The sequence below is a fragment of the Bactrocera dorsalis genome, chromosome 1 (assembly GCF_023373825.1).
Source record: "Bactrocera dorsalis isolate Fly_Bdor chromosome 1, ASM2337382v1, whole genome shotgun sequence".
NCBI classification, from domain to species: domain Eukaryota; kingdom Metazoa; phylum Arthropoda; class Insecta; order Diptera; family Tephritidae; genus Bactrocera; species Bactrocera dorsalis.
Window position 1 is genome coordinate 12,872,968 of NC_064303.1, and position 12,562 is coordinate 12,885,529.

General features: G+C 35.3%; 1 protein-coding gene across 6 annotated transcripts in view; it reads left to right on the forward strand.

Moving 5' to 3' along the window:
* The first annotated feature begins 840 nt into the window (after window positions 1-840).
* LOC105233949 (putative uncharacterized protein DDB_G0286901) overlaps window positions 841-12,562 on the forward strand; it is a 41,584-nt gene continuing 29,862 nt past the window's right edge. For 2 of the 6 annotated variants that reach the window (XR_007421181.1, XM_049445845.1), the window contains exon 1: window positions 847-1,407. The gene's annotated coding sequence lies outside the window, so the exon portion shown is untranslated. Of the gene's footprint in view, window positions 1,408-10,620; window positions 10,878-12,562 lie in introns of those variants that run through there. The other 4 variants (XM_049446090.1, XM_049445945.1, XM_049445901.1 and 1 more) reach the window with 4 other exon arrangements.

The following is a 12,562-nucleotide window of genomic DNA, read 5'->3' on the forward strand; positions in this document are numbered from 1 at the left end:
CAACCAAGCCAGTTTGGCAACAACTTTTACCCGCTACGCATAAAATAACATAAATTCAAGCAAATAAAACAGTAATAGAAACAACAACAACAACAAATATTAAAACAGCAAAGTCGACAACAAAAACAACAACAAGGTGGCAAGGTAAATTAACGAGATTTGTAACAAATCCAAAGCCAAACTCAAAACTGAATACAAATTTACGAGAGTTTGTATGTGTGAGTATGTATGTGTGTATGTGTAGCATTGTTTTATAAATACATATATATTGTGATAGTGTGTTTGTAAGCTAAATCGCAAGCCAATGGCAATATTAATTAGTTGCTTTTTTCGGCGTTCAACTTATATTTTGGCTTTTGACATTGTTGTTGTTGTTGCCTCTTTGATTGAACACAAGCTTAGCTGCGGCGTTACTCGTAAATATTTTCGCGAGATTGCGGCGCTTGGCACGAGTGAGCGCGCCAACACTCAGCGCCAAGCAAGTTTCTTGAATTTTTGATTTTTTAGCTCGCGTTGTTGTTGTCGTTGTTGCGACGCTTCACCCAAATTTGAGCTGCATACCTACCACCAGCTGTACGCAGCGCTCTTTTAGAGCCAAGCTTAGCGCTATACATACATATGAAATCAAAAACAACAACAACGCGCGAGCTCATCGATCACGTCAAACGGCGTCAAGCGTTCGGAGAGTGCGCTTCTGAGCGTTTTAAGGAGCGCTATTACTTTTATTGAAGACTTGTCGTCTTGACTTGATTGCTAGCTTACGTTGTTTATAACGGAGACTATACGCGGGCGCTATCAAACAGGCGCCGCGCTGTTGTTTGCGCGACGCGCGCTGCGCTGTGCTGCCGCCGATGCTGACGCGCGCGCTCAACGCTGGTGTAGCGATCGCGCGCTGGCTGGTGAAGCGTACGCGCGCATGCAAATGCCAATGTGAAATCAGTGAGTGGCAAAAGCTCCAAGCAGCTGGCACGGAGACGTAACGCGCGCGCACATTTACCCCGTTATACGAGTAACCGTACTGCTCGCCAAGCAATTTAAGGCAATCAAGTAGAAGCTGAGGCTGGAGCTACGGTCTGAGACTGAGTCTGAGCCTGGTGCTGAAGCGTACACTGTGTGTTCGAAGGTAGGCGTGCGGGCGCGCGGTGTGCGGCGCGTGGTCAGCGATATCAGTTGAATGTGTTGTTTGGTGTAGTCTGGTGCGACGTGTCGGTTAAGTGGTTGTATGTGCTGTAACGCTGTGTACGCGGCGCGCATTTAACGGACACAAATTTCACTTAACAAATTTATTTTAATTTTTGTGTTTTTGTTTTTGTGTTTTTTTTAATGTCGCTTGTTTTCTTGTTAATAAATGTCAAAATTCAAATATTCGGCGTTCGAACAGTGTGTCTTCAATCGCTTGCTTAATTGGTATGCAGTGAAATTAATTCGCCTAAATTGTTGTAATTGAGCAGCGTTGACGCAGAAGTGTTTCAATGCGCGCTTGTGCACATATGAATATATATATATACTTTATATACATATATATAATACTTATATGTGTATATAATCCATAAGCACATATTTATAATCGATTAGGCAGTGAAAAAGTGCTGCCTGTGCCGTAATACAACAATTAATTATGAAACAAAAACAAAATCTGAAAAGTCGAGTACCAACGAAATCCTCTCAACGCCAAAGTACATAACAACAAAGCACAACAGCAACAAAAACCACAAATGCGGAAAACAAGTTTTAATCAAATTGATAATGAGTGGAATGGAAAGAACTGCTGCTAGACAAAATAAAAAATATTTATAAGTAAATAAAGTTCATAAAAAGGGAAATAAAATTGATAATAAAGTAAATAAAATACTAAAGAAACAAATAAAAATATAAATAAGTAAATAAAATTAAAGGAAACAATTAAAAAAAAATCAACATCACACCAGGGGAAACATAAAAATTAAATTCGAGGAAAAAACAAATACGAAAATTAAAAAAAAAAAACGAATTAAAAATGAATTAGTGAGAAATGAGGTATGCGAATTAGTTAAAAAAATAAATAAAAAACATTACAGAAAGTAACAAAGTAAATATACAAAAACATTTAGATAAAAAAATATAAAAAATAGATATCGGAAACGAAAGTAATTAAAATAAATTTAATATATAAAAAAATTAAATAACATAATGCAATAAATAGAGAATAATATATATATATATATACATATATAGACAAATTAAGTATATATTATATAAAATAACAATAAAATGAAGTAAAAAAATTAAAAAGGTACAAAAAAATATTTAAAATTATATTAAATAACACTCATTGGCAAAAAATATAAAAAAAGAACTAAAAATTAATTAGTGAAAAATAAGTAGAAAATAGATATTAAAAAAATGAAATAATTAAATATATAGGGTGGGCCATATAAAATTTTAAATTTCGTAGATAGAGCGTAAAAGATTGAGTGTAGCGTTTGCTGTATGGCACGTAGCGCCGTCCTGCTGGAACCAAATGTTGTCCAAGTCTTCCTCTTCAATTTGCTTGAAGAAAAATTCGGTTAACATTGCGCGATATCGCTCACCATTGATGGTTACGGTTCCTTCTTCATTTTCGAAGAAAAATGGGCCGATGATTCCACCAGACCAAAATCCGCACCATACAGTGATTCGTGCTGGGTGCATTGGCTTCTCGACGATTACGTGCGGGTTTTCTGTGCCCCAAATGCGACAATTCTGCTTGTTAACGTAACCATCGAGGTGGAAATGAGCCTCGTCCGAAAAGATGATTTTTCGGTAAAATTGACCATCCTCGGTCAAACGATCTTCTGCCCAATCTGCGAACTGTAGAATAGTGAATAGCGACCCATTTCGTAAATTTTAGACTTTTTACTGAATATCTGTCACTTTTCGAATGGTATTTGACGTTTCCAATGTCGAAATATAGATAATTCAAATTTAAAACGGTAGATGGCCCACACTATATAAATAAAAACCTACCTTATATATAAAAAAAACAATAAAATCAAGAAAAAGAAATACAAAAGTACAAAAAAAATATTTAAAATTATATAAACTAACACTCAATAGCAATAAATATTACAAAAAAAAACGGATTAAAAATGAATTAGTGAAAAATGTGTAAAAACTAAATATTAAAAAATGTAATAATTAAATATAAAAAAAATTAAATAATATAATATAAGTCAAAAATAACAATAAAATAAAGTAAAAAACTAAAAACATACAAACAAAAAATTATTTAAAATTAAAAAATGGAAAAACATATATTTAAAAATAATTTAGTGAAAAATAAGAATTTGTAGTAAAATCAAAAGAACGTACTAAAAATAACAAAACTCAATATACATACATATGTATATTAAAAAAATTAGTTCAAGTAAAATACAAAAACATAAATATTAATAAAGCAAATTGCTAAAATATAATAAAAAAATATATAATTAAAAACAAAAAAAAAAACAAATAATTTAAAAAAAGTTTTAAAAAAATAATAACAATTAATTAAAAAAATATATAAAAGAAATAAATGAATAAAAAATTAAATCATAATATTATCATTTTATATTAACATTTAACTACTTCAAAAATTCTATTAACAATTAACTACTTAAAAAAATTTTAAAATATAAAATGATAATATTATTTTATAGTATTAATATCAATTAATTTTTTTTAACTATATTTTAATATTTTTTTTTAAAGAAGTTAAACAAAAATAAGTAAAATAAAAGATATAGAAACAAACTAAACTAAAAAAATAAAATAAAATTACAACAATTTAACAGGAATTAAAATATCATAAATATGAAAAAGTAAAAAAAAAACTTAGCAAAATTAAATTAAATTAGCAAAAAAGGGTTTTAGATTTATTTATACGAATTTTTAAGTTATTAAAAATTTGAATTTTAATTTAATTAAATTTTTAATTCTTGTTTTTAATTTTTTTTTAAATTTTTATATATTTCAGAAAATAACAATAATAAAACAACAAAAAATAAATTTTAAATAAAAAAATAAATTTGAAATAAAAAATAAAATAAAAAAAAAAATTCTTCTCGTTAAATCACATTATCGAGCAAGGTCTGAGCCAATTTTAGTAATTTTGAGCGACAAAGTACAAGTTAGGTTATGTTAAATGGCTGATCCAGAAAGATCACACGTGGACCACTATATGTAATGCTTTGTGAGGCCATATAAAAGAAGAACCCTATGTTCGAAAATATAAATTAGCAAAATGCTTAGGGGCCAATACAAATTTGCACAGGTGTCTAATTACCATTCCCCCCAATTCGGTGAGATGTCTGAAGGTATGCGCTCCTAAGTGTTTAAGTCTTGACTTCCCAAACCAGGGACAGTCAAGGAGGAAGTGTTGACTTCTTTCTACCACGTCTTCTTTCACACTGCTTCTGCATATGGCGTCTGGTAAGATTCCCAGTCTTACAGAGTGGACGCCACTAGGACAATAGCCTGTTAAAAGACTCACAACTAGGGAGAGGCTAGCCTTATTGAGGACAAAGAGATCACTAGATATCTTGTGATCAGTCTTGAGCCAAAAGGATTTTCTAGTAGTAGAACAGAATGGGGATAGAGGAGCACCGACCCGCTCCCATTTACTGATAGCGATGCCAGAGTACTTTTTCTTGTTATCTCAACAGCTTTTTAATTGCCACACCAGTCTTATCAGAAAGAGGCTAAAGATAACTAGAAAGATTCTATTGAAAACGAAGTTAGGCACTCCTTGACCAACCCTGAACGCACTGTTAATGAGTTCAAAGCTTGTGTCGCCGCTCTGCTATCTAAGTGAAGAAGGTTGCACTCCGGAACAGTAAATCTCCTACTACCTTAACGACTGCAACCTCGGCTTGGAAAACACTGCAATAGTCAGGATGTCTGAAGCTGAAGTTTATAAAGAAATTAATTTAAAAAAAATTTTACCAAAAATATATTTACAACTCTTTCGCGCAGTCAAATATTACAAAACAAATTTTTATAAAAAAGTACATATTATACATTACAAAAAAAAAAACAGTTAAAAATTTAAAAAAAAAAAATAAATTTAAAAAAATTATTTTTAACACTTCCGCGCAGCCAAAAAATATATAACATTTTATATAATACAAAAAAAAAAATATTTAAAAATTTTATAAAAAAAAATCTAAATTAAAAAAATTATTTTAACTCTATCAAAAAAAAAAACCAACAAAAAAGAAAAAATTAATTAAGCAATTTTTTTACAACTCTACCGCGCAGCCAAAAAATATATGCAAATTAAAATATTTTGTTACAAAAATTTCTCAAATTATAATTTAAAATTTTCCTATCGTTAACTCAACAAGCTGTGCGACGTACCAATAATAGACAAATTGTGGCAGGCGGTGCCTTTTACAGCGACTGTGCGCACGTCTGTTGACTCTCGTTTAACGTCGTTGTCGTTGTCGTCGTCATCATCATCGTCATCGGCACTGGCCGTAGCTTAATTAACAAAAATGTCTTGTTAATTTGTTTGTGCGCACGACGATCACTACTGTTTGTACTGTTTGTTGGCGCTTTACCCCACTTGGCAGTCTATTGATCGATCTGGAGCTTAAATGAGCGCCGCGCGAATATAAGTCTACATATACATACATATGTATACATGTGTATGTGTGTATATATGTGTAAAGCGTTTTATAGGCAAATTTTCGTATAATTTTTAATAGTTTATTGTTTTTTTTTATTTTTTTTGGTTTATTTGGGGGGTATCAGCTTTTTATGGCGTGGCATTCGCCTTCAACGCGTTGTGTAAACGTTGTAAAAGTGCGTGCAAAGCTGCGCATGTGCGTGTTTATACCGTAATGTGTGTGTTTGTTGAACTGTGCAACCTTACGCCGTTGTAGTCTCTAAGTCGTTTGTGCGTATTTGATTTCAAGCGCTAGTGAAATCATTGCGTATGAAATTCGTTCACTGCTTTTGTAAACGAGCAAACGTCGAAATCAAAATGCTGTGTATGTGTGTGTGTGTGCGTGTGAAAATAGTTTGCCATTTTTAAACAAAATAATGTGACAAACATTTCGTGCTTTAACGCCCTAGCAACAGAAAGCCAGTGAAACAGAAGGATTGACCCAATTTGAATGGAAAGCGTGAGGCCCGTTAACGTGCGATATTTCGTAATGATTTTTTTTTGTAGCTACAATTTCGCTTTGAGAAACAATTACAGTGGCATTTGTTTTTCAATAAAAAACTTTTCATTAAATGATTTACTACTGTCATGTGTATCAAGGTCTCAAATAAGCAATATTTTCATTACTTTTGTTTCGCAATTTGAAAGTCAAACGCAATTCATTTTATATAACGCGTGCATGAATGTATTTAACTACAGGGTGGTTCAAAAGTGGTTTACTATTTGAGCTTTTCATACCAATAAAACACAGCAAGAATATTAATCGGGACTATAATATCCTCCACAGGCACATTTCTGACAGCATAAAAATGTATACAAAGTCCTTTATCTTCATAGTGATCGGTCAGTTTGTATGGCAGCTATATTTTATAGTGGTCCGATCTAAACGATATAAACGGAGATAGTAACTTTGTCTTGGAAAATAATCCATGTCAAATAACATGAAGATATCCTTTTGAATAAAAAAGCTTTCCAATCAAGAACTGGATTTGACGGATCAGTTTGGATGACAGCTATATACTATAGTAGACCGATTTCGGTAGTTTCCAAAAATTTGCATTTTTTTGGAGAGAAATGATGATATGCAAAATTACAGATCGATATCTCAAAACTTGAGGAATTAAATCGCATGTATACAGACAGACGGACAACTACGGACATGGCTAAATCGACTCAGCTCGTCCAACTGAACATTCATTAATTTATATACCTTCTCCAGTGACGAAGTGAAAAGATGCCGCCTCGAATAAATATTCACAACCCCGAAATAAGCATCCTCAACCTCAAAGGAGAGAAGAGTTCGGCTTAAAAGACCTGAAACATCCTAAAAAATTCCGAAGACCAGGTGAATAGTTTTCGCTTCGAAATAAGCATCCACAAACCCAAAGGGCTCCTTCGAGGGAACACCTACCCATGAGAAGGAGGCAACAGAGCGACGCAGAACGCTACAACGAAAGCCGTTAAACAAAAAAATTTCAATTTCCAAGTTCTTCCGGGGTCATATATGGTGCACTCTGTACGACCTGCAAAACTTAGATTAACTGTGAATAACAAATAAGCAGCCTCCGACCAAGAGCACAGCATAAGTTAAAAAACCCAGAAATCTGGCGAGAACTTTCATAGATTACTAGATAGCTAAAGGTTCCGAAAGCATGAACCAGGAAACCTTGCTGATGTCTCCACGCCAGTGACAGCTCTTTCAAAACGGACTGCACCAAGCCCAGCAGAACAGGAGCTAGGCGGCGAAGAGTCGGAAATACCGTGTACCATGTCGTAAAAGGGAAAAGAAACAGCAGCCAAAACGAGACAAAAGCACCAAGCAAACTCTAGGCAACACTAGACAGGCAAGAAGACGATAAGCTTCAGCAGCAAAAACGGGTAAACAAAGTCACGATGCTGCAAATACTGAATCAGGAGCCCACACACGGCTGCAGTTTAGCCGATATCCTTGAAAACATTCGACAACAGGTCATGACCAAGAAAATATGGAAGGTGCAATACGAAAACCAAAATGAAACGCCCTGCTCCTCGAACTGAAGAAAGGAGAAAAACCAAAACCAGAGTTCCACAATAAGCCTAAGAGCAATCTACAAACATTCCTTCCTTAATACAACAAATTTTCACATATTCAGTTTAGCTCAGGCACTCTGTAACTACAACTTGGCGGGTCATTAATGCCGGTTTATCACTTTATCTGACGAATGACTTGCTTGATATATCCCCTAAAAGCCTGAATGTGTTAATAAATGTGCTAATTGCAGTTGGCTTTAATGTTAGCTCGAAGAATGTCAATCCAAAGAATGCCAATCAAAGCGGCCAGCTGAAATCGACCAGGTGTCTTGGAACACGTTTGCCTTATTTGTTATGCAAAAGTTTCATTATCGCATTTGTTATTTTCATTTCGCGCTAGTTTGCTGAAATCAAAGGTTTTTCGATGGGCCTACCTTAACTTCCGGTCTCAAAAAATCAAAGGTGAATCTATCTGTTAATAAAAATGAGGTTTTTGACAACATTTTCGAATGTAAGTGAGATATAGGTATCATGGATCTTAACTCCAAACTCAACTATACTTACTAGTGAGCTCATTGCGGCCTTCTTCGATACCCAATTAAGGAAGTGTGACTTGTTGGTAGAGCTGTCGAGAATACATTTATCCACACGTCAGAAAAAGTGATCTTCAGAGCACAATCGCTTGGAAATAATATTTCCCACGGTTGTTCGAACATAATGCAGAGTAAAGCTAGACCTCAACAACTCTAGTAGTTAGCAAGTAATGTGTGAAAACGTTTGAAATCAAAGCCACTTTATTGACCACCCTGTTTATTATGTTTTGCAATACTTATGTAAGCTTTAGACAAGCTTTTTGTTTCAATCGTTTTTTCCTTGACTTTCATGCATACATTGCTATTATTTAAGTGACCTTCCACTTGTCATACTGAGGGCCAATAGTGGAAGTCTTTCTATTTCATAAGAAAAGCTCCCACGCCTACCAATTAATTCGTCTTATCTTACACTAAGGAAGCCCAAGCAAGAGATAGTTTAGGACGCAAATTGAGTTTCAGGACTTTTATTTTTGATGGAGAAATCTCTGTACTCTTTTTATCACATTGGGTTGTAGAAAAACTCAGTATTGTCAAGTAATCTATATTCCTATTTACCAGTTACTAAATTCGATTTTGTGCCTCTATCTCTTCTGTGATAGCAACCACATTTGTAGATAATATAGCTGATTCCTGAAGATATTATCTTCCTTTCTTGCGATCTACAACTAATTTTTTTGTGGGGTCAAAGAATTCTTGAAGATAATATATGTACATATATTCATATAATGGTGAAACCATTCGAACCAATGACAAGTATGCTTAAGTGGTGACTTCAATTTCTGCTTAAGCATCAGGTCTTCTCCTTATTCTTTGGCACTACAACCGAGTGTCGGTTTGGACTGAGAGCACAAAACTTCGCCAAATAACTCTACCTTTTGGAGTTTTTCCTTGTGTAATGTCTTCCGTGGGTACGACTTGGCATAACCAGCGCATTCGTTGTTTTTTATGCGCTTAACTATAGATATGGGAAATGAGGCTTGCTCTGCCACCTAAGGTCTTTTATTGCCACTCCTCAGTCACAGCGACTCACATAGTCCCAACACATTGATAAATTCCAATATACTGGTGGCTGCCAGTGAGGCGATTTGATACGTCTTCGGACTGCCTCTCCTCACTGGTTGCATCTGCAGACTACTGTGCCTATCTGACTGTCGCAGAACCGGCAATTTGCATATGAGGCTACTCCAAATGTTGAATAAGTGCTTCTTCAGCTTACAATGGTCAGTGTAGAATGCGACAACTAGCCGGTATTTGTTCCTCGGGACCCATTAGCAACTTCGCCTGGCCCATGCCTAGGGATAGTTGCCAATATTTCTCCCTTCCAACTCTTTTCTGCACCATTATATATTTTAGTTGAAGCTCCAGAGCGCGCAATTTCGTCAGTCAAATCATTACCTCTTACTATATTCATATCGGCGTCGTGCTCATCCAGTTCGTTTTTCCATTTTCTTCGGTACTCATCCCACGCGCGGCCGGTTCTAAAGGCCCAAAGTATCATATATTGGCAAGAGTTATTCTGCTCTCGCCTCAAGGCTTGGTTTGTTGGTGATATTTATGTTAGTTCCGAGATAGAAAAAGTCCCTGTGACGTAGTTCCATATTTCGTTAAACATCAGGTCTCATTACCTTAAAATCTCATATCTTGAAAATTGGTCGTTAAGCTATTGTTTACTTAGAGAAAAACACTCCGTTATCCGAATATTACATGGTTGTTGATTGCTGACCAGAAATGATATGAGATTTCCAACCCGATATTGAGCTGACAGCTTTAAGGCGGAGTAATTTTCGTTCTTAATTAATTATTATTAACTCGAAATCCCGAAGCTCTCAAGCTTTGAACTCGAAGTTCCGTTATAGCAGCAGTGAACCGCGTCTAACATCGCTATTACTCGCATTTTTCTCTTTGTATGTGTGATGGTTTTATCGCATAAATTTTAAATTTTTAGAAAGCAAACCCAGTTGCACGCACACATATACACATGCACAAACTTGAGATGTGTATCGCACGTTTTCAATGCCTGTTAAAACATCATAAAACTCTCATGCTGTTATACGCCCCCTAAAACACGACAGCAAGTGCTCGTGTGCGAAGCTTCGCGGCATGTTTTTTCGGTTAACGAATTCGAGAAGTTTATGAGCAATATTTTTACTATTACTACTACTTTATTTAACTGTAAAATTTTGTTACACTAAATTTGTCAATAAAATGAATAGAGCGATTAATATTGCTTTGTGATGCTTAACAGTGCAAACGCGCGAGAACAACAACAACATATAGGTACATGTACTTGTATGTATTATATATATGTATATTATATATAAAATATATTTCTATACATGAATAAATGCATAGTTGACAACAAATAAAAAAAATATTATTATGTACTTACAAAATCAGCAACAAACGCCTAGTGAGTGCCAAAATTGACAAAAACAACAACAACATACTTAAATAAAAAATTTCGTGCAGCAAGCAGCTGAAAAAGGTGCTCAGAGCAGCCAATGTGGCGCGCATACAAAATAAAAAATCAAAAATAAAATAACAATAACAACAAATAAAGATTTGAAAACGCAAGGCAATTTAGCTAAAGCGAAAAATTTCAATGTGTTAGTGCCAGAGTGAACTTTTTGCATGCAAAATTTATTATATACTCAAACATAAGTATATACTTACGCATGTATACACATATGTACATATGTATATGCATATACAACTATGTTCGAAATAATAGCAGTAGCATGACCAGGAATTCAATCGAAGAAAAAAATATATAATATAATTTCGAAATGGTCAAAATAGTGTTTCAGTACTTTTTTCATTCAATCATTTTCTGATCTTCAATTTTTTTCATTGAAAACTGCGAAATGATATTTTTTTACCTGTAACCTCATATACTTTGTTTCCACATATCGGTACAATGAAGACTTTGTATCTTTGCCTTTGACGGATACTCTTTTCCCACAGTTTCCTTGACCTCTACTCACAGATTCTCAATCAGATTAAGCAGAGGTGACTCAGTCGGGCTGCTTGGACGGATTCTCCTTCTTTACAGATTCTTTGATCTCTTCCCACAGCTTCTGAATTAGATTAAGCGGAAATGAGTGAATCGGTCAGCTTTGGCAAATTCACTTTTCCTACAGTTTCATTGACCTCTCTGCCCGAAGGTTCTCAATTGGATTTAAGAACAGATGACTGAACCAACCAGCTTTGACGGATTCTCTCATTGTATTAAGCTCAGAAACGGATTCTCTTTGCTTACATCTTCCATGGTCTCTGCCCAATGATTCGCAATTGAATTAAGCTGAGTTGACTGACTCAGACTGCTATCAACCCCAACTTCATTTGTAGCAAATTAATTATTTTTCGACTTTCTGGTATGCTTGGGGTCGTCGTCTTGTTATTGAACCCATTTCAACAACATTTGTCATTCAGCGTTTAGCAGCATAGTCAGCTTCATTACGAGTATAACAACCTACAATTTGGCTCCATGTTTTATTAATCCTATCAGAGAACAGTACCATAGTATTCTAAGCCCTCTCAGACGTTGAAATGAAACGTGAAACATATCTTGGATCAAATAAAACGTTTTATAGTAATCTTGGGAGTCTTACAAAACAAAATTTCCTTGTCGAAATAGCATATGGGGTTGAAGTAAGGGCAATTTTCTTGAGTCCCTACCGAAAAGTTGAGCTATAATCAACGTTTTGCTCATTGTAGACTTAATACAACGTGCGATGTGTTCAACGTGGATACTGCTGACGACAGCCTCATCCCACGGCGCTCAAAAGCACAGCGAATCAAATCAATGCGTTGATCAGCGATCTGAAATGCCTGACATTTTCTGTACCAATTGGCAGTGTAGAATGGACACACTAACCACCTTGGTAGGGTTCGAGATTCATCTAAAACCGCTGCCGTACTTTGGGTTCGTCACCAGGTTGCAATGCAACTCCACATTGAACTAACAAAGCATCAGTTCTTCCCGCATTCGGGTTTTAACCACAACCCCCACGATACTCCCCGAGGGGCCAGTCCGCATGAGCAAGTTGGAGCGAACTCCTAGGGCTCCTGTTCCCCGTGATACCATAATTAAGTCTCCGGTCAGACTTTGTAGCCGAAACTTTTACCAGTTGAGCTGCCATACTGTTCAGAACTGCTGAGTAGGGGTTGGATCTCATATGCACATTACACGCATTTACCATTTACTCAAGAAGCTAATCCCAATTATCAGTTAAAGGCCTTCGCCGCTTAAACAATTCACGCTGATGCAAATATGCATTCAGAGGCTCAT